The 22,512-nt window shown below is 46.1% G+C and overlaps 1 protein-coding gene across 2 annotated transcripts in view; it reads right to left on the bottom strand.

Annotated features, from left to right (window-relative positions):
* MAPRE3 (microtubule associated protein RP/EB family member 3) overlaps positions 1–7,201 on the bottom strand; it is a 55,514-nt gene extending 48,313 nt beyond the window's left edge. For both annotated transcript variants that reach the window (XM_055254007.2, XM_055254005.2), the window contains exon 1: positions 7,032–7,201. The gene's annotated coding sequence lies outside the window, so the exon portion shown is untranslated. The remainder of the gene's footprint in view (positions 1–7,031) is intronic.
* Positions 7,202–22,512: the final 15,311 nt, after the last annotated feature.

A 22,512-nucleotide genomic window follows, 5' to 3' on the forward strand; every position in this document is an offset into this window, starting at 1 on the left:
CACAATCACTCTCTCCGAGTGGTGGAGTCTCTCCAGCCAGCCATACCCAAAGACTTGCTCACTAATAATTCCAGGCAGCAGGGAAGGACCCCACCCCATCTGAGACAAGTATTTGGGTAGTCACACCATTCGGAGGAAGAGGCAGATCCTGCTTAGCAAACATTTATCACAGCACAGGCCGAGCTATGAGACAGGCCATATGTTCTTCAACTCGAAGTCCCGGATCCTCAGGAGGAGGCCAAAGCGCCCCTTTCTCAGTGCTCAGAGCTGGGCAGACTCCACTACTGGTTGAAGGCAGGTATCAGTCCACTGGGCTGGGCCATCTAGGCAATGTACAGTGTGTGTGCGTGGATGGGAAAGATGAGGCCAGAGGACAGCTGCCCGGCCAGGCCCTTCTAATACAGTCAGCAGCTCCATGGACCTGGTGTGGCACAGAGGGAGTGGCCTAGCCCATGCCTACATAGGGCTTCTGCCCATCGGGTGGCCACGGGTGGGCACCCAACCCTCTCCATCCCTGGAAGGAAAAAGGGCCTCTGAGCTCATGGCTGAATGGAAGGTGACAAAGGGCAAAGGGAGGAAGGCAACCGTAGCGGGCCTGGGCAAAGTCTTTTGAAACAGACAATTCCGACAGGTGCACATCCACACCAAAAATGAGCAAAAGCCTCAAAAAAGGCCCCTGGAACATTGGAGAACTGGGAGTACAGAGAATCTGAAAAGACACCTGGGAAAAGAAGGCCACCTAAAACAGAGCCCTGTGGTATACAAGGTTTTACTAAAACCTTCTGATACATTTAAACAGTAAAAGTAAGAGGCAAAGACGACTCTAAAGATTGTTCTACTACATGGAATCTAGAAGTCACTGGTTTTAAAATGTCATAATTAAGTAACAGTTGCTTAATGCAGAAAAGCTTAGAAAACATCAACAAGCACTAAGGAAAGCCATTCGTTTTTAATCCCATTACTCAATCACTTACGACTTGGCATATGCTCTTCTAGTATCTTTTCATGTTTTTCTTTATAAATATGGGTTTTTCCTTGACATACTATTTTTCATCCTGCTTTTTTCATTGATATTAAAAGTTCTGGTATTAATATTCTTCTCCAAATGTTTTTAATGCCTGTGCAGTATTTTATCTGGGCGAGCCTGACCAATCTTCAGTTGCTGGCACTTTTGGTTGCTTTCAATGTTTGATATTACTAGTAATGTTGCACTAATAAATCTTTTACAATTATTTCTGTACACACCTTTTATTTTCTAAATATTGCTAGAATGGTACTTTCTGGTCTAAGGATATACATCCTTTTAAGCTTTTTTATATATAGTCAAACTACAAGGCAGATTTGAAGCCATGCTTCTTGCTCAGTTATTTTAAACGTATCACACAAGTGGTATGTATCTCCTATATATAGGAAATAGTTTCAGGGAAAAAAATCATTTTGCATGGAGTTAAAGCATTTTAGATAGGACAAGTCCTTATTTACTTGAGGCAAATGAAGCGTCCAGAGCCTAAAACACTGATGTTATGCTAAAAAGTTGACTAACAACATCTGGTTAGTTTAGCAAAGCTGGCAGGGCATGATGCTAGTGAGTGCAAGATCTAGGCTTATGCTAGTATTGGCCAGTCAACTCTACGCACAAGAAAAATCATATTTGGCCACAGCATGCTTCACGAAACTTGGCTAACTGTCACACGAAATTGTACTCTTGGCCAAAGGGAAGACTGGGTGATGGAATGTGAATTACTCAGCATAACCCATCCTAACTCCTGGGTAAGCAACCCAAAGCACATGTCCAAATAATAGGTGTGTCATCTTTCTATAATAAACATGACATCTGGCTAGAAAATACAGCTGGCCAACTTATGACAAAATTAAAAGCTCAATCCTTAAGGATTTTATCAGAGTTTACCAGTAATTCCTACCAGAGGCAGTTAATAAATGATTATGTAAAAGATGTGCTGTACCAGCCAGGTGTGATCTAGAATTTAGCTACACAGTGTGCCAGCATTTCAGCTTGGGTCCCTTTAAACTTCAAGCCCTCTTGACATTAACTAAGAGGCAAGGATTTTTCATGAAGGTCATATAGTCAGATGCCATTTTCATCAACAGTTGAAAATTAGCTTATTAGAATAATTATGATTATTTTAGCTGGTCAACAGATGGAGGGGACTATTCTCAAGAGGGGAGTGAAAAGACTAGGAAGAGGTGATGAGGTAGGTGGTCAGTTAAGTACCCTGGGCTGACCGGGAAGCAGCCACTTTGGAGGGTCCTGCCCTCACTTAAGAGCTTGGTTTGGTGCAAACTGCCTGGGCCTGCTTGAAGCTGTCAAACCCTATTTGCCCCAGGCATGGGAGGCTCCAAGTAAAGGCAGCTGCTTCTTTTGTACCAAAATGTATTTACTGAACAACAATCACTACCCATTCTATTTGGTCTTCATTAAATGACTAAAGCATACATGCTTCTTATAACAAGTCAAATACAAAAACATATAAAGTAGAAGTTCCCCTTTGAGTCTCCTTTTCCCTTCCCCACACCCAAATCCCACCTCCCAGAGGTAAACACTATTGTGTTTCTCTTTTTTTCAATCTTTAGATGGCTATACACGGGTATTTCCTTCCCTACTGAAATTTATCTAGGAATTTAAATTCACTTTTGCTTTTGCACCTGAACAGCTTGCCCTGGTTCTTTAATTACTCAGTAGTTTCTGCCTTGAGCCAGTCTGTAATTCTCTTCATCCAAAATGACCTCCCTTTACCTCTGCTCACTGGCGAGGTTTCCCTCCTAAGATGAATAGCTCCTTTCCCTTGCCCTCTGGATCTCACGGATGCAGAAGCTGATTTTAGCAAAGTCACCGATGAAATCTATGCCTCTACCAGTTGAGGAAGTCAATAAAGGCCACATGTGTGTCCCTCACAAGCAAGAGCTCAGCAGCTTTTCTATTTCAAATGAAGACCACTCCCCAGACTGGCCTCCCTGCTGGAGGACTAGCCACCCCCACTACACACCCAAGCACACCACATCTGTGCCTCCTAAAGTCAAATGCTCCTGTCCTGCCAGTCTTTCAGGTTGGCTGAATACATGGAGCAAAGATGTATTTCATATACTCCTGTTTTGGCAGTTGAAATAATAATGCAAGTGCCGGGTCTTCCCGGGACAAACCTTTTCTCTATTCCTGTCAAATACTGAGAGGGGTGCTGAGAGATGGGGGCTACGAAACTGAGCGTCCAAGATGGACCTAAATCACGAAACAATTTTGAAACCATTATTTGCTATTTTATGCTTTAGTCAATATAAAATAATCATTGCTATTTCTTATGAAGCAAGCACTCTACATACTCCCTTTCATTTAATCTTCACAACAACCCTGTAAAACAGATAGTTATTATTTCAGGGTTATAAATGAGGAAACTGGCATTCAGAGGTAACATAGCTCACCCAAGGCCACACAGCCAGGAGATGGCTGGATGGGGATCTGAACTCAAGTCTGCCTGCTTCCAGAGGCCAGGCTGCCTCTGCGTTTCCCAAGGAGAGGGTTTAGAAGTCCTTATGGCTCCCAGAAACTACAAAAGGTTCCATTCTGAGAGCTGGAAGATAACCCCGCAGCTGCCCAATGTGCACGCTCCTCCTCTCAGCCCCGTCTGCCTCTCCACCTTGCTTTCTGGAATGCGGCAGTCTCACAGATAAGAAGTAGAAAAGACTTCAAATACCCACCTTCACATTTGCTTTTCTGTTAGTCGATGCAAATTAAAAAAAGAAAGACCGTCCTGAAGTCAGAATGTGTGATAAAAAAAATTATTTTTAAGGTGGCAAGAATAAATATTTAGTTTGACAGTTTGACACAAAATTTTGCCTGGCTGTGCAACATCTCAGATGACAAAACAAGCCCTTGTCTACAGGGCTAATTACAGACTACTAAATTATTTTTATTAAAACCCTTTGGAACATTATGAGGGGTGAGGCAATGTGGTGTTGAAGAATAACTCTAGTCTGGAAATCTGGAGATCTAATCCTGACTCAGCCACTAATAACCACCAACATTCATCTGCCTAGTGTACACAGTTTACAAAGTGTTTTTACATACGTTCTGCACAGGTTGGGTGACCTTAGGTAAGTCATTTAACTTTTGGTGTCTCGTGTCAACTTTAGAAATGAGGGCATTAAACTATACCATCTGGGGTCACCTCCAGTGCTAACATCCTAAGGGAGGGAGACATGTGCCTTGGGACCTTTACAAATGTATCTATAAGCAAATCAGGGCAGATGCATTCTGTTTTAAAAAACTATTAATTTCTGTTCCGCTTCTGACAAATGTTACTCGGCTAAATTCAGGTATAGCTCATAAGACGTTTGCTGCCAGTGAGTTGGCTCAGTTTCTGGAGAGTACCACATTAAGACCTTGGGTTGGATTCTCATATGGGAACTTTCCTCCGTTCAATAGCCTCCTACTATGCCTAACTCCAGCCAGTCATCTTACAAACACAACCCCACAATGTGTGCTGGCGTGCAGGAAGGACTGGAAGAAACTCATCTTCACAATGCATGTGCTCTCAGGACGGTAGGTCAGAAACGGCATCATCACACAGGAATAGTATCAATAGCATTCTTTCTCAATTCCAAGATTCACAAATCCTTCCCTCAAGTCTTGCCACTTCCTGAGGGTTTTAATGTTTCTAAAATGAGGATGCACCTTGGAATCAACATATATATATTTTGATCTGGTAGCATTAGATTATTTTACCTAAAAGCTGTTGGTAAATTGCTGGTGTGTCTTAGAATCAAGAATACAGTCCTACAAAACCTCAGTATCCATTACATAGATTTAGGTCTAACTTGGTTCAAATCATGTCCCTCTCCTTGATCTTAACAATTACATTCAGCAACAGCTGGATAGGCAATGTACAAGACAAGTATTAGTCCTGTTTCCTCATAGTAGCAGTTTAAAAGGCATTCCATCATTATCTCATAAAACACTGGTGTGGATTTCAAAGGCAAATTAATCCATATAAAAACTACTCTGATCCTCTGAAAATGTACTATCCCATAGCAAACTGGAAAGGAACATTTTACTTACACCCTCCTGATCTATCTAGCCTTGACACATTTTCTTCCTCCTTAATTCACAACCCTCCACCCCAGTAATATCGCTGATTCCGAAAATACACTCAGCCCAGGAGGAGCAGCTCTCCAGCACAGCTGTCTGCTCCTGCCCTGCTCGGGTATTTTGGTGAGCTATGTGACACAGGACCACACAGAAGGAATGCCACTCTCAGGCCCCACGGTTCCCATTGCACCACAGGCAGGTGCATCCCACCAAACCCCAGTCTGGCATTCGAAACAGAAGAAACTGCCCTGCTGGATGGGGGCTATAGTTTTCCTGAACTTCATCTCTATGTTTAAAACTACGGCGACAGCCGTCTTGGCTACTGTAAACTAATCTGATAGGCATGGGGGCAGGGAGTGGCTCTGAGGAGGCTGCCAATAGGCCATGATTGAGCAAAGTAAAGGAGTGAAATAGTTATTTCTCATTGTTTGCAACCCCGGAAACTCCAAATGAGTGGCTCCTTCACCATGATTTTTAGAAATGGACCATGCGTTCCTTTTACCATCTGGAGTAAAAATCCCAAAGCCTCTTGTGCGGTAGATCTAGCTTATATTCACATGTGCTTTCTAAAAGCACACTGAAATTTGGAAGTCAAATAAAAAAGAAGTTGACAACGAGGTACACACATAGTAGTTAGGGGCCCTCAAGTTGAGACATGTTTATTAAGAGTTTCTGGCTCTGGGCACTAACTCAGACTTCAGCTCAGTTTTTCTGGAAAAAGAAAACTGTTTGGGACCCTCTTCTATTCCAAGAACAGGGACTGCAAGATGGGCAGGTGGAGGGGTAGCAAACATAACCCAGGGAATTGTCCCAATATGCTAGAACCCCTATCTGGTGACAGCCCTCACAAAGACACACAGCTGGAGGAGGCACAGTGTACAGGCCTCACACCTACACCATGGAGAAGCTTCGATTTTTCTCCTTCCTCTCAACCCTGCACACGTTATGTTAAAACTCACTACTATCCAGTTAGTTAATTTACAGGAATCCAAGATCAAGTCCTGCCACAGCCCCTTCATATATAAACAGTAAGCACTTCCTATGGATGCCATCAGGCCTTTTTCCAAACCTCACATTATACCAGGGTTGTAGTGCGATTTAAAAAAAATGCATTTTAAAGAGTACCGCAAGATGCTTATTCACAACAACACACCGGAAGCACAGGAACTTGGAGCTCCCAAACGCAACCTTTTCTCCCTTCCCTCCACTACTTCTACTCCCCGCTCCACACCACCGGCCGGCTGGGCAGTAGCTCAGCCCACTAGAAGGCCACCAAGCACTAGCCGCGTTCATTAAACGCTAGATGATCACGATGGGGCTGAATCCTTCCCAGCCAAATCTATTCGAAAAGCCCTGCAAGCTCTGAGCAGCCAGTGAGAACTGTCCAGACCTGCTTCCCCAAACCAGCCAGGCAGGAGCGTGTGGGGAAGAAACCTGAGGCCCCCAGGCTGGGCCTGGCCCGATGTTCCCCCTCCCCCAGGTCTCCCCTCGCTCTCCTGTCACTCTTTTTATGGCACATCACTGGGGAGAACCAGAGAGGCCGGGAGATGTCAGGCCTAGGAGGAGTGAGGAGGAGGGAGAAGGGATAAGGGCGGACGGGAGGTAGTTTGGGGGAAATATCAGTCCAGGGCAGAGGTGCGGTTGCCACGTCTAGTAGGGAAGGACCCCCAAGGTGGACCCAGAGAGACGGAGGGAAGGGGAGAGGAGGGAAGGGGAGGGGGAGTGGCTGGGGAGGCCGGGCCGCCGAGGCCGGAGGGAACCCGGCGACAGGGATGGAGGGGGTTGACCGGCGCGGGGAAGGCGCGGTCGGGGTGCGGGTGTGCGGGTGGGGAGGCGGGGGCGGGGGGAGGCCGGTTCCCCTCCCCCAGCCCGGGCCCTGGCCTCCCGCTGACTCAGCCCCACGGCGTCCGTCGCCTCGGCCCGGACTCACAGTGCGCGAGGCGGCTCCGGCGGAGGCGGCGGGGGAGGGGACAGGTGGCGGGGGCGCTGCGGCAGAGGCTGCGGCTCCGGCCGGCGGCTCCGGGGCGGAGGGTCCTAGCTGAGGCCGCCGCGGTCTCCGGCTTCAACGCACAGAGACTGCGGGGGACGAGGGCACTGCGCAGGCGCGATGCGGCCGCCGCTGACAGTCCGAGCGGGGCGGGGCCAGGGCACCCGCCGTCTCCAAGGCAACTGAGCGGCGGGAGGAGGACAGCCCCTACCTCCACCTTGCCTTAGCGACTGCGGCGGGAGGCGGGGGGCGACAGGAACAGGCCCACTGCGTTGCCGTAGCAACGAGGAGAAGAGACCGCCTCAGACGTGTGCGGCGGTACCGAGGGAACGCGCCTACCTCGTCACCATAGCAACTGGGAACAGCCCCTTCCTTTTTCCCTGGCAACAGGGTAACAATCCCTCCGCCCTGTCTCATCACAGGAGGAACAACCGTGTACACCTGATTTCAGTAGCTGGATGACGGATTTTCATCTTTTATGGCTACGGAAAAGGAAAAAGAGAAGTTTTCTTCTCTTTCAGCGACATGGAAGAGCTAAGGCTGGGTTTTATCTCCTCTCTTGGTGTGTGGGTTCCAATCAGTCTTTTTCTCCAATCCCCAAATTCAATTTTTTTTCTCTTTTGGGACGGAGTTTCACTCTTGTCGCCCAGGCTGGAGTGCACTGGCGCGATCTTGGCTCACTGCAACCTTCGCCTCCTGGGTTCAAGCAATTCTCCTGCCTCAGCCTCCCGAGTAGCTGGGATTACAGGCGTGCGCAACAACGCCTGGCTAATTTTTTGTATTATTAGTAGAGACGGGGGTTTCATCATGTCGGCCAGGCTGGTCTCGAACTCCTAACCTCAGGTGATCCACCTGCCTCGGCCTCCCAAACTGGTGGGATTACAGGCGTGAGACACCGTGCCCGGCCCAATTTTTTTCTACCTGTTTTAAACATCCCCTTTCATCTCCTACCAGAGAGTGTACCCTTTACCCTTAAATCGAGCTAACGAAATCGTCTATCCACAGATAACTTGAGTATTTGTCAGTCTTATTGTCTCTCTCCCACTGCAAGGATAAACACCTCTTATTTCTTCATCTTGCTCACTATCTGGTTTGCAGTCTACTTCCTCATAACTAGCTCCCTCTGACACGTCCATTCGTGTTCCCCAATTCCCTCATCCAAGCATGCTGTTACGGATCTCCTCGGTTCTTCTCGATCCCCCTTTCCTCTCCACGTTTGCTGTCCTTGTCCTGCACTGCTCTGCCCAGGGCTCCAGTATATTATTTCCCCCTGTGACTCCAGCATCTTGGTTCTCTTTGTGCTGATGTCTTCTGGCTCTTCCTCCCTCAGCCCTGACTCCCATGGATGCCTTGAGGTCACCTTTGTACTCACCCTGTACATTCCTCCTTTCTTACACACACCTTACACTATCGTCATTTGTTTACGTGTCTGTGTCTCCAATCAGACTACGTGACCCTGGTGGGCAGGAATTCTGTCTTTTTCATCAGCTCCCTCAGCATCTACCACAGCATGTGACACATAGCAGATTCTGAGAAATGCTTATGTAATTGAATCAAATGAAGACAAATCTTTTCCTTCTTCTTTTCTCTGGCCTAACTGCCTCAGAGTCCCAGACCCCATTTTTCTAGTACTTTTACACATAGTTTGTCTTTTAGTACTATGCTACTATTATAAGTCTCTCATCTCCTTAGCTTTCCATCCTGTTAATTGAGACTCTGGCATTCTTTATTTCCTGAATCCTCGCCTCTAGCTCTTCTCTCTTCTACACTATCCCAAATGTTTCTACTAAGGTAAATTTCCTCACTGGGTACCAACCCCGTGACTCCCATACCCTCCATAATCAGCGTAAGCTCTTCACACCTAACCATCCTGATCATCCCCTAACCAGCTCTAATCAAGCCCTCTTGGTGAACGTTACTGGATTCTGCTGGGCTTGTTGACATGCCAGAGATGTGGCATTCTCTTCAAACAACTCAAAAGCAAGAACTCACAATCTAGCATTCTCTTCCAAATCTCCCTGTCTAGCTCCCACAGTTCCACCGCAGGATTATTGGTGCCAAAGCACCCCAACTAAGCCCATTTTCTTGGGGAAAAAAGAAGAAAGAAAGTTACAAATAGAGTGAGTAAGAAAAGAGAGGGGACACAGCACACCCTCTCTTCTTCCACCTAAAGCAATTCTCAGAAAGGAGACAGCTCTTTGTAGACAATAATTCCCAAAACAAATCAAGGGGTTAGGAAAGTAAAAACCCAGGCTACACTTTTTTCTAGCCACAGAGTTGGACAACTGAAGCTGTTTCTAACTGCATCTGCAGGGTATCTGGGTGTCACCAAGGCAATAGGGAAATCGCACGATCAGTTTATCTTGCTTTCCCATTCTGAAGTTCCAGCTCAGCTTCACTGTTACAGGTATAGACTTGAGTGGTGTAGACTGCCCTGAGTAATCTTGAGAAGAGGCTATGATCCTTGTAACCCCACCCCTTTGTCATACACAAGGTAGAGGACCATTCTACAAAGAGTTCCTTTATACCCTTCACCCAGATTCTCTACATATTAACATTTTACCATGTGCCATTAACTATTGCTACAAAATGAATCACTCCAATTCAGTGGTTTAAAGCAACAACCACTTCGTTATCTCCATTTCTGTGGGATGGGAATTCAGGAAGCCCGCGGTTGGATGGTTCTAGCTCAAGGTGTGAGTCAGAAGGTGGCTGAAACTTAAACAGCAGGGTGCTGGCTGGATGACTCTTCATGTTGTCTTAGTGCTTATCAATCATTTGTGTAATTTCTTTGCAAAAATGTCTAGTCAAGTCCTTTGTCCATTTTTGAATCAGACCGTTTGTTTATTGTTGTTGAGTTTTAGGATTTCTCTATATATTCTGGATATAAATCCCTTATCAGATAATATATGATTTGCAAATTATTATTATTGTTATTATTATTATTATTTTGGGCCAGAGTCTCGCTCTGTCACCCAGGTTGGAGTGCAGTGGCACGATCTCAGCTAACTGCAACTTCCACCTCCCAAGTTCAAGCGATTCTCATGCCTCAGCCTCCCGAGTAGCTGGAACTACAGGCATGCACCACCACACCTGGCTAATTTTTGTATTTTTAGTAGAGACAGGATTTCGCCATGTTGGCCAGGCTGGTCTCAAACTTCTGACTTCAGGTGATCCAGCTGCCGCGGCCTCCCAAAGTGCTGAGATTAATGGCTTGAGCCACCACATCCAGCCCCAGGACAGTTTTCTAATAGTATTAATTCCACTTCTTTAGCTTGTTTGTTTGTTTAAGACAGGGTCTTGCTCTGTTGCCCAAGCTGGAGTACAGTGGCGTGATCACGGCTCACCTACAGCCTTGACATGCTGGCTCAAACAATCCTCCCACCTCAGCTTCCCAAGTAGCTGGGACCACAGGGGTGTGCCACCACACCTGGCTAATTTTCTTTTAAAATTTTTTTGGTAGAGATGAGGTCTTGCTATGCTGCCCAGCCTGGTCTCAAACTGCTGGGCTCAAGCAATCCTCCAGCCTTGGCCTCCCAAAGTGTTGGGATTACAGATGTAAGCCCAGGGCCTGACCCTAATTCCCCTTGTTGTTGTTGTCTTTGAGACAGGGTCTTGCTCTGTCACCCAGGCTGGAGTGCAGTGGTGTGATCATAGCTCACTGCAGCCTAGACTTCCTGAGCTCCAGTGATCCTCCCACCTCAGCCTCCTACATAGCTGGGACCATAGGCATGTGGCACATGCCAGCTAATTTTTGTGTTTTTAGTAGAGACAGGGTTTCACCATGTTTCCCAGCTTGTCTAGAACTCCCAAGCTCAAGTGATCCACCCACCTTGGCCTCCCAAAGTGCTAGGATTACAGGCGTGAGCCACCATGCCTGGCCTCCACTTCTTAAATGCCTCTCAAAACTCTTCTCTTCTTTATCTGCTTCACTTTTACCATCTCTTGCCTGGGTTACTGCAGAGGTTCCCGCCTGCTCTCTCTGCCTTCAGCCTCTCTCACCTCCAATCCATTCTTTATACCATTGTCAGAAGGCTCTTTCTAGAAATAAATCTTATCACATAACTGTCCTGCTTAAATCCCTATGGCTGTCCTCAGATGTGCTGAAGCAACTTCCGGGATGGGGGATTCACGTAAGGAAACAGGGCGGAAGAACTATAGAATAGATTATCTTCCTCATTTTTTTTTTTTTTTTTTTTTTTTTTTTTTTTTTTTGAGACGGAGTCTCGCTCTGTCGCCCAGGCTGGAGAGCAGTGGTGCGATCTTGGCTCACTGCAGCCTCTGCCTCCCAAGTTCAAGCAATTTTCCCACCTCAGCCTCCCAAGTAACTGTGACTACATGTGAGCCACCACACCCAGCTAATTTTTATATTTTTTGGTAGAGATGGAGTTTCACCATGCTGGCCAGGCTGGTCTCGAATTCCTGACCTCAAGTTATCCTCCCACCTTGGCCTCCCAAAGTGCTGGGATTACAGGCATGAGCCACTGCGCCTGGCCCTCACTTGTTTTTTTGAAGTAGGGTCTTGCTCTGTTGCCCAGGCTGGAGTGCAGTGGTGTGATCATGGCTCACTGCACCCTTGAACTCCTGGGCTCAAGCGACCCTCCTGCCTGGGTCTCGAAAAATGCTAGATAACAGGTGTGAGCCACCAGGCCTGACCTCATGAATTTTATTTATAATAAATATATCTTTAAACGTAATCTTTAAATTTTATTTAGAGATTCAAAAAACATTTATCTTATTTTAATTTTAAATGTATTTTTATTTATTTATTAAGGTAAACATTTTTATATTAAAACAAACAAACATAAGATGGAGTAGAATATAAGAATCACATGATTTCAAAGACAAGACCTTTAAAGAGAGTTTGAGCTCAACATGGGCTCTATTCCCATGCCTGCGTTATCCACTGCCTTTGGGGTACTTTAAGTGGAAAAGTTTGAGAAACATTGGCTTAAAGGATATAAAACTTCAGACATCTTCACATGGTGGACAAGCTCTATTACAATCTGGCCCGTACCAACCATTTCCCCGTCACCTTCCGCTCCTTTTGTACCCTATCCCCTACTCCAACTTTTATAGTTCTTGCAGTTGGCCAAGCAAGTGGTTTTGTTTTGTGGCTGAGCCTGCCTTGCAGGGTTGCCCTTCCTTTCCCTTCATCAGGCAAACTTGGGCTCATTCTCCAAGACCAGCTTTTGTGTCACCAGCTTAGTGGCGTGGTCATGGGCCTCCCCCAGAGAACCGACTTGCTCTTTCTTTTTTTTTTTTTTTTCTTTTTGAGACAGAGTCTCGCTCTGTCGCCCAGGCTGGAGTGCAGTGGCACAATCTTGGCTCACTGCAACCTCCACCTCCCAGGTTCGAGCAATTCTCCTGCTTCAGCCTCCTGAGTAGCTGGGACTACAGGCATGCACCACCATGCCTGGCTAATTTTTATATTTTCAGTAGAGATGGGGTTTCACCATATTGGTTAGGATGGTCTTAAACTCCTGACCTCGTGATCCTCCCGCCTCAGCCTCCCAAAGTGCTGGGATTACAGGCGTGAGCCACTGCGCCCAGCCCCTACTTGCTGTTTCTCCTTGGTACTGGGTCCATTCTTTGTTATGGTTCCCCTTTGCCTTCAGTTATTATGCTTATCCCCATGTTTCCCCATAGGAGGGCCTCACACTCAAAAGACCATATCTTATCTACCTTTGTATTCTTAGCACCTTGTACTTTGCATTCTTAACACCTTGGAGTAAAAACACCCAAGCAAGTTGAAAAAAATCTGATCTTTCTGCACTTTCCCCAAGGTGAGTGGGCAAACCAGAGGGAGTCTAAGAGGGTGGATTAACTCTGTGAGTTGCGGGGCTAGAGTTTAGATTGGAGCAAGCAAGCCTGCCCTGCCCTGGCTGTGAGTTGGAGGCAGGAAGGTGCTGCAAAGTTGGTAATTGTTACCAACTGCATTCATTATTCATTTGAAACTAGCTAGAAGTGGAACAGGGCACTGAAATAAGACTGATTCCCACAATACAGGAAACCTTTGACATGGTTTTGAATGTTTACAAGAGACGTATGTAAGTCATACACAATTTTGCTGAGGAATGAATTTTAATTACATGACTTGAAATCAATGAGCCCTTATTTAGAGAGTGCATCAACCCTCCACCCTGCTGGAGTTACACAAGCATTGGGTCCAACACTTCCTAGCTATGTGACCTTGGCCTTGGTTTTTCTCATCTGTAGTTGTGATGGTTAAACGAGATAATGTGTGAAAAATGCCTGGCACTGCCTGATGTACTATAAATATCCAATAAATAGTGACTATCAACACTAACAAAACTTGCATAAGGGTCATTCAGTAGGATCACTACTTGATCCCCCCTCTCCGCCCCAGTTATACCTTCTATATAGAAACTAGTGTGGAAATTGAGGACTTGCAAAGGTCTTAAGACATACCTGTGAACATTAATGACCTGCTGTTTCCAGAATGCCCAGCAACTCAGGGCCCCAGGACTATTTTCATGCCTCCCAGCTTCTGCATCTCCATCTGCTGTTCCAGATGCTCGGTAGCCACAATCTGTGCTTCTCTTCATAGTGGTCACCAACTCAAACTTCAAGGGCCAATCCATGCAAAGGTAGTGTAAGATAGAGGTTAGGAGTATTGATTGGGGAGTTAGATGGACTCGAGTGAACATACTAAATCTACCACTTACTTGCTCTGTGGCAAGCTATTTAACTCAGTTTCTCCATCTGTAAATTGGGGGCAACAATAGTAAATACCTGGGAGAGTTAATATAAGGATTAAATGAGATCATGTTTATTAGATACTTAGGGCAATGTTGTGGGCATTCAATACATGGTATTAGCTATTATTTCTATTTAAAAGTGAAGTGTGGGCCAGGTGCGGCAGCTCACGCCTGTAATCCCAGCATTTTGGGAGGCTGAGGTTGGAGGATCGTTTGAGGTCAGGAGTTTAAGATCAGCCTGGTCAACACAGTGAGACCCCATCTCAAATAACAATAATAATAATAATAATATAATAAAATAAAAGTGAAGTGTTACATTCATTGTAGACAGCCTCCCAAAGGAGGTAAAGTTAATTGTTACCATGAACACTTTGTTATCTCTCTCTCATGATAATTATATTATTATTATTATTATTATTATTATTATTATTATTTTGAGACAGAGTCTCACTCTGTCGCCCAGGCTGGGGTGCAATGGCGCCATCTCAGCTCACTGCAACCTCCGCCTCCTAGCTTCAAGCGATTCTCCTGCCTCAGCCTCCTGAGTAGCTGGGATTACAGGCGCATGCCACCACGCCTGGCTTTTTTGTATTTTTACAAAAATAGTAGAGACGGCGTTTCACCATGTTAGTCAGGCTGGTCTCGCACTCCTGGCCTCAGGTGATCTGCCCTCCTCGGCCTCTCAAAGTGTGGGATTACAGGCGTGAGCCACCATGCCTGGCCTGGTAGTTATTTTATAAAACTAGCATATATTCAGATCCTATGGCAGCCAGGCATGAGATACATACAATTTCTTATAACCTCCTTGGTCACCTTCTGAGGTTGGTATTATTCCTACCTTTTTTTTTGAGATGGAGTCTTGCTCTGTTGCCCAGGCTGGAGTGCAGTGGTGCGATCTCGGCTCACTGCAACCTCCCCTTCCTGGGTTCAAGCAATTCTCCTGCCTCAGCCTCCCGAGTAGCTGGGATTACAGGCGCCCACCACCACACCAGACTAATTTTTGTATTTTTTGTATAGAAGGGGTTTCACCATATTGGCCAGGCTGATCTTGAACACCTGAGTTCAGGTGGTCCACCCGCCTCGGCCTCCCAAAGTGCTGGGATTACAGGCATGAGCCACCACGCCCAACCAGAGGTTGGTATTATTCTTATTTCCACACATAAACAATAGAGGCCCAGAGAGGTTAATAACTTACCTAAGATAACACAGCTAGTGAACATCAGAAGTGGAGCTTGAACTTAAAGCCAACGCCAAAATCCAGACTTCTTCCACTATCCCATGCTTCCTACATTTTCTTGTTTGTCAACATGTCTTTTTTCAAACTCAACTCTAAGTGCAGGAGCTACACTTGCTTCCTGTTGTCATATCTCACACATGCCTAGTAGATGTTCTATAAGCATGGATTAGACAGAAGGTGGGGAACTCCTGTAAATAAACCTAAACTAGAATTGCCACATGAAGACAAGACACCTTAGTTAAATTTGAATTTCAAATAAAAAATAATTTTTAGCATAAGTATGACACAGACATTATTTGGACATACTTAAACTAAAAAATTATTTTTTATCTGAAATTTACATTTAACTGGGCATTCTGGTTTTTTTTTTTTTTTTGAGACGGAGTCTCACTCTGTCGCCCAGGCTGGAGTGCAGTGGCACGATCTCGGCTCACTGCAAGCTCCGCCTCCCGGGTTCACGCCATTCTCCTGCCTCAGTCTCCCTAGTAGCTGGGACTACAGGCGCCCGCCACCACGCTCGGCTAATTTTTTGTATTTTTAGTAGAGACGGGGTTTCACCGTGTTAGCCAGGATGTTCTCGATCTCCTGACCTTGTGATCCGCCCGCCTCGGCCTCCCAAAGTGCTGGGATTACAGGCGTGAGCCACCGGGCCCGGCATTCTGTATTTGTATTTGCTGTATCTGGCAACCTTATCTTAAATTCTGAGATTGGTTTTGAAAGGGACAGCTTCCTCCAGGGAGCTCCAGACGGGAGAAGGCCGCTATGGCCACTCACCCGCACTCAAGGCGGACGAAGCCTGTGCTGCTCTGGCGGCAGGGATTGAGGCCTGGTAACCTGGACACACCTGCCTTTCCTTCAGCTGTATCTGTTCACATCTTAAGCCAAAGCAGCGACCACTGATGAGCTGAAAGCGCCATCTGGAGGCCTTTACAGGTAGTACAGTGGGCACGGGCCATCCCGCAAGATCCAGGACTTGGGGAGCAGAGAAATGCCAAACCAGACAGAGACCACGCAGAAGAGGAAGCCAGCCTGGAGGTGGCCAGGGGCAGGGGAAGATGGATCTTCCTGGCATTTTTGGTTTGCAGCAGCTGCTGCTTTGGCCGCCTGGGGGTGAAGTCACTCTCCACAGGAGGTTACTGGCTAGGGCTTCATGTTCCTAGAATCCTCTGCCTCTCTAGCTGTTCCCAGCTCTTCCCCAGGCTGGAATTCATGGCCTTAGGAGAAGCACCATGACCTGGGTCCGCTGAGGGTATTAGGGCTCATGCTTGAGGGTAGTTTTAAAAATCTTCACCCTCCGTCCTCAGAGGCTCATCAGTCATGATTATCTTCCAAGACAGAACAGTCTTTAATCCTACAGGCCAATAGATACAGGGAATTTCAGCCCCACTCCAACCTTAAATCAGTAACTCATACGTATATAGCAAAGTACTTAGCATACAGTAGGCGTTTAATAAGCATTACTTCCCTGTTCCCTCTGGATTGAATGCCTCTCCTCCTCACCTCCATCTCATCTTCCCAGGCTCTTTGTATGTGATATGAAAGGCTACCCTTAGCATCTCCTTCTTCCTCAGTCTGGGGGCACAGGCACTGAGGACAGTAGCTCCTGGTGAACTGACCTCCCAAGCGGGCATGGCCTGCCACATCCCCAGTCCTCTCGGAGCAGCAGAAGGCCAGATTCTCAGCATCTCTGTCAGCTCAGGGTTCAGATCCCAGGTCTGACTGTGGAGAGATGAACAGAAAGGCCGTGGCAGGTAATCCAGAAAAACAAAATGATGAAAGAAATTTAAGGGATGCACCAGTGAGTGTGGAAGGGAGGCAAAAAAGATTGAGAGGTTGGGAAGTAGACGTCTGGAGGGAAGAAGTGTCCAAGACAGTTAATCCCCAAAGTGACTCCTTTTACTCACTCTCAGGAACCTCACCTCACAGCCCCTGAAACACCTTGCCCTGAGGGGTGGAAGAGGCTGTCTGAGGGCCAGGGAGGATCACAGGCTCTTGGAGAACCCAGGGAAGGGCAGCAGTTCTGCTTGCTGCTCAGTGACGGCCTGCGTCGGTCACCTAACAGGCTGGCTGGGATTCTTGACTGTCCTGGATGTAACGTGCTATGGAGGGAAGGTGCCCCAGCTGCTCTACGGAAGTCCTGAGGGGCCTCCTGGGCACATGCTGAGTTCATCAGCTGCTCAGATTATCAAGAGCTAGCGGGGCATTGTGTTTGCTTCTGCAAAGCCCCGTTGGTCCTTTCCTCTGCATGGGAGAGCACTCTCTCTGGGCACCTTCAGTCAGAAAACTCCATTCTGGAGGGTTGGTGCCGCATTTTAAGATAAGGATGGTGGCCGGGAGCAGTGGCTCACAACTGTAATCCCAGCACTGTGGGAGGCCGAGGCGGGTGGATCACTTGAGGCCATGTGTTCGAGACAGCCTGGCCAACACGGTGAAGTCTCATCTCTACTAAAAACACAAAAATTAGCCGGGCACGGTGGCAGGTGCCTGTAATCCCGGCTACTCAGGAGGTTGAGGCAGGAGAATCGCTTGAAGCCAGGAGGCGGAGGTTGCAGTGAGCCCAGATTGTGCCACTGCACTCCAGCCTGGGGGACAGAATGAGATTCCATCTCAAAAAAAAAAAAAAAAGCAAGTTCTTAGGCCCCACATCAAATCTACTGAGTCAGAAACTTTGGTGTGGGGTTTAGCAAGCGGGGCTTAGCAAGCGGGGCTTAAACAAGTCCTCCAGGTGATTCTGATTCATGCTCAACTCTGAGAACAACCCAGAAAGCATGAATGTAGTGGGCAGAAGTAAAGACTGCAATAATGTGTGAAATTGGAAGAGCTGTTTATGAATAAGATTGTTCTGTGTGCCTTCATAGGGAAGAGTTAGGATAAAGGGGCACAAGCTGAAGACAGACAATTTAGTTTCAGTTAAGGAAATGATACTGAATAAACAGAGCTTTTGGGGAGTGTGATATATGCCTGCTGAAGGCACGCTGTCACTGGGCTAAACATCCTGTGTCCTGAGTTAGATGATTGGTTAGGGATGTGGTAGAAATTTCTGCAGAGGTTTAATTAGATGCGTGCAAAAAATCTGCAAACTCAGAAAAGCCATGATTTCATTCTTCTTGCAAATCTTCTTTTCTTCTTCAGTTCTTGTTTATCAAGAGTCAGGGCAAACTTTTGGTTGTTCTGCCATTCCCGAGAACCTCTTTCAGCTGAGCATTTATAGCTTTTTGTTACAAACAGGCAAATACTGAGGGCAGGTGGCTGTTCTAGCCTGCTGGGCATGATTTTCTCAGGACTGTTCCATTCTGGACCTGCTGTGCAGCAGCTTAGAGAACAACTTCCTCTACCACCATTCTGGAACTTTCCTTATTTTCTTGCTTGTGCTGAATGTCCTATTTCCTTCATCCCATGTCTTGTTTTTGTTTTTGTTTTTTTTTGAAACAGGGTCTCGCTCTGTTACCCAGGCTGGAGTGAGTGGCACGATCTCAGCTCACTGCAGCCTCTGCCTCCCAGGCTCAAGCGATCCTCGTGCCTCAGCCTCCCAAGTAGCTGGGACTACAGGCACATACCACCACTTCCAGCTAATTTTTGTATTTTTGGAAGAGACAGGGTTTTACCATGTTGGCCAGGCTGGTCTTGAACTCCTGACCTCAAGTGACCTGCCTGCCTCAGCCTGCCAAAGTGTTGGGATTATAGGCGTGAGCCACTGTGCCTGGCCCATGTCTTTTTATTATTCATTTTGGTGGAGCACACCCTCAAATGGACTCTCTAATAGGTTCCAAGGAAGGCCAATCTTTTCAATCTTGCATGTCTGAAAATGACTTTCTTCTATAATACCTTAACAGTTGCTTGAAAGTTTGGCTGGGTACAGAATTCTAGGTTAGAAATTATTTTTCTCAGAATTTAGAAAATCTGCTCCATGATCTTCCATCCTCTAGTATTTCTGTTGACAAATTGAGTGACATTCAATTTCCAATTCTTGTGTGCAGCTAGTATTTTTGTCTCTTGCTGGCTCTTGAAGCATTATCTCTGTTGTTCAGAAATTTCATGATGATGTCTCTTCAATCTGGAAATGCATATTTTTTTAGTTTGGGAAATTTTCTTGTATTATTTCTTTGATAAACTCCCTTGCTTTGTTTTTTCTGTGCTCTTATTTCTAGAATTCCTGTTAGACTGATCATCTAATTTTCTTGTCTTTCCTGTTTTCCTTTTGTCTTTTAATGAATCTATTCTCTTTATCTTTAGAATTTTCATTTACTCTTTGAGTCATGTTTCCTCTGAGATACTTTGTTCTTATGTTTGTTTTGGTCTATCTTTTTTTTTTTTTTTTTGAGACAGAGTCTCACTCTGTTGCCCAGAGTGCAGTGATATGATCTTGGCTCACTGCAACCTCCGTCTCCCAGGCTTAGGTGATCTCCCACCTTAGTCTGCTGAGTAGCTTGGACTATAGGTGCATGCCACCACACTTGGGTAATTTTAAATATTTTATTTATTTATTTATGGAGACAGTGTTTTTCCATGTTGCCCAGGCTGGTCTCAAACTCCTGGACTCACAAAATCCACCGACCTCAGCCTCCCAAAGTGCTGGGATTATAGGCCTGAGTCATTGCGCCTAGCTGGCTGGACTGTTTATCTTTTTGGAGGTTTTCCTCATCTTTAAGAGTAAGACGCAAACCGGCTAACTGAAAGATTGGAGCTCATGCATGGGGCATGTGGGTTGAGGTGTCTCACCACAGAAGGATTGCATGGGAACTGGCCAAATTACTACTGGATCCCTCAAATATCAGAATGTAAGTATTTTCTCCCCAAGCCAGTCAGCTTGCCTAGAGAGGGATCTTCAGATTTCTTGCCTGGGGGAATACAGTTCTCTGTATTGGTTATGGTAGATGGCATGGGAAGGAGGCTGGGAATAGGCTGATGTCACTGTTCAGTGTTCTTTTTTTTTTTTTTTTTTTCGAGACGGAGTCTCGCTCTGTCGCCCAGGCTGGAGTGCAGTGGCGCGATCTCGGCTCACTGCAAGCTCCGCCTCCCGGGTTCACGCCATTCTCCTGCCTCAGCCTCTCCGAGTAGCTGGGACTACAGGCGCCCGCCACCACGCCCGGCTAATTTTTTGTATTTTTAGTAGAGACGGGGTTTCACCGTGGTCTCGATCTCCTGACCTCGTGATCCGCCCGCCTCGGCCTCCCAAAGTGCTGGGATTACAAGCGTGAGCCACCGCGCCCGGCCGTCACTGTTCAGTGTTCTATCCTTCTCTAAATCCACCTAAGTTCATCCTCTCCCCTTGGCAGCCTGAAAGAGAGTGGGACAGTTGCTTGCAGGAGCTGGAGGATCTATGGGTCTAACTGTTCCTCTCAGAGAATTTTAGCCCGTCATCCTGATTTCACTCTCTGGCCTTTGGAGATCCCAGGAGCTGCTACTGGGGATTCTTTATTGGGCTCAGGGGAGCTAAATGGCTTCTCATTGGTTGCTTTCATGGCAGTCAGACATTTCGGTTTTCTCCACACTGCACCCGCTCATCCATTTATTTTATACCTTCGAAATTTTGTTGATATCCCTCATAAGCCATAATCTCATTTCCCATTATCTTTTCCCATGTGGCTTAACCCTTCTTTTTAAATGTCACTTTGGTGAGGGTTTGGGAGGGAATATAGATAAATAGGTGTGTTAATTTGCCGCATATAACCATTAATCTACTCATTGATTTTACACTTGTTTTGTTTGAAAAGTGCATAAAGCTCTAAGTTTAACTCTAAATGACATTAGCTAGATACCACACATTTTATATTTTGTATGAAAATATTTCTATTTTGTATAAACACATCACAATTTACTTGTATTTTTCCTAAATGGTTTCTTGATGTTGTAGTTTATTTATGTTTAATTTCATTGCAATGCAAGCAGAGAACAAAGTCTGTGAAATATTAATACTTTGGAATTTTTTGAAACCTGCTTTATGGTTTAGTAAATGGTCAATTTTTATAATATAATTCTTTTAGTGTGGTAAAAGACATGTATTGGCTGGGGGTGGTGGTTCATGCCTCCAATCCCAGTACTTTGGGAGGCCGAGGCAGGTGGATTGCTTGAGGTCAGGAGTTCGAGACCAGCCTGGCCAACATGGTGAAACCCCATCTCTACTAAAATACAAAAATTAGCTGGGCATGGTGGTGCACGCCTCTAATCCCACCTACCGGGGAGGCTGAGGCAGGGTAATTGCTTGAACCCAGGAGGCAGAGGTTGCAGTGAGCCGAGATCGAGCCACTGCACTCCAGCCTATGTGACAGAGTGAGACTCAGTCTTAAAAAAAAAAAGACGTGTTGCTGGGTGTGGTGGCTTATGCCTGTCATCACAGCGTTTTGGGAGGCCGAGGCAGGAGGATTATTTCAGGCCAAGAGTTTGAGACCAGCTTGGGCAACATAGCGAGACTCCATCTCTACTAAAAATTAAAAAAAAATTCGCCAGGCATGGTGAGTGCGCCTGTTGTCCCAGCTCCTCGAGAGGCTGAGGAAGGAGGATCGCCTGAGCCCGAGAGACCGAGGCTGCAGTGAGCTATGATTGCACCACTGTACTCCAGCCTGGGTGACAGCGTGTGACCCTGTCTCAAACAAACAAACAAACAAACACACATCATACAACTTCCCATCTTAAGCACTGTTAAGCGTACAATAGTGCTAAGAGTATTTACATTGCTGTGAAGATCTCCAAAGCATTTTTTTTCATCCTGCAGAATTGAAAGTCTCTACCCATTAAATGACAACTTCTTGTTTCCCCCTCCCTGCAGTCCCTGGTAACCACCATTCTACCTCCTATTTCTGTGAATTTGACTTTAGATACCTTGTCCTTTAAGTGGAATAATACGAATACCGTATCTTTTTGTGGCTGTTTTATTTCATTCAGCATAATGTCCTCAAGGTTCATTCATGTTGTGGCACGTGATAGGATTTCTTTTTCTTCCTTTTTCTTTTCTTTTCTTTTCTTTCTTTTTTTTTTTTGAGACAGGGTCTCACTCTGTCGCTCAGGCTGGAGTGCGGTGGTACAATCTCGGCTCACTGCAACCTCCGCCTTCCGGGTTCAAGCGATTCTCCTGCCTCAGCCTCCCGAGTAGCTGGGATTACAGGCACGTGCCACCACACCCAGCTAATTTTTGTATTTTTAGTAGAGACGGGGTTTCACCATGTTGATCAGACTGGTCTTGAACTCCTGACCTCGTGATCCGCCTGCCTCAGCCTCCCAAAGTGCTGGGATTACAGGCATGAGCCACCATGCCCGGCCCCTTTTTCTTTTCAATACTATTCCATTATATCTCTCTCTCTCTCTCTAGATAATTCTGTTATATATATCACATTTTACTGTCCATTCATCTGTCAATGGACACGTGGGTTGTTTCTAGGTTTTAGCTATTGTGACTAATGCTGCTATAAACGTGAGTGTGCAAATGTTTTTTTGAGCTTCTGCTTTCAATTTTTCTGGATATTTACCC

Source organism: Symphalangus syndactylus, chromosome 18 (assembly GCF_028878055.3).
Source record: "Symphalangus syndactylus isolate Jambi chromosome 18, NHGRI_mSymSyn1-v2.1_pri, whole genome shotgun sequence".
In the NCBI taxonomy this organism is placed as follows: domain Eukaryota; kingdom Metazoa; phylum Chordata; class Mammalia; order Primates; family Hylobatidae; genus Symphalangus; species Symphalangus syndactylus.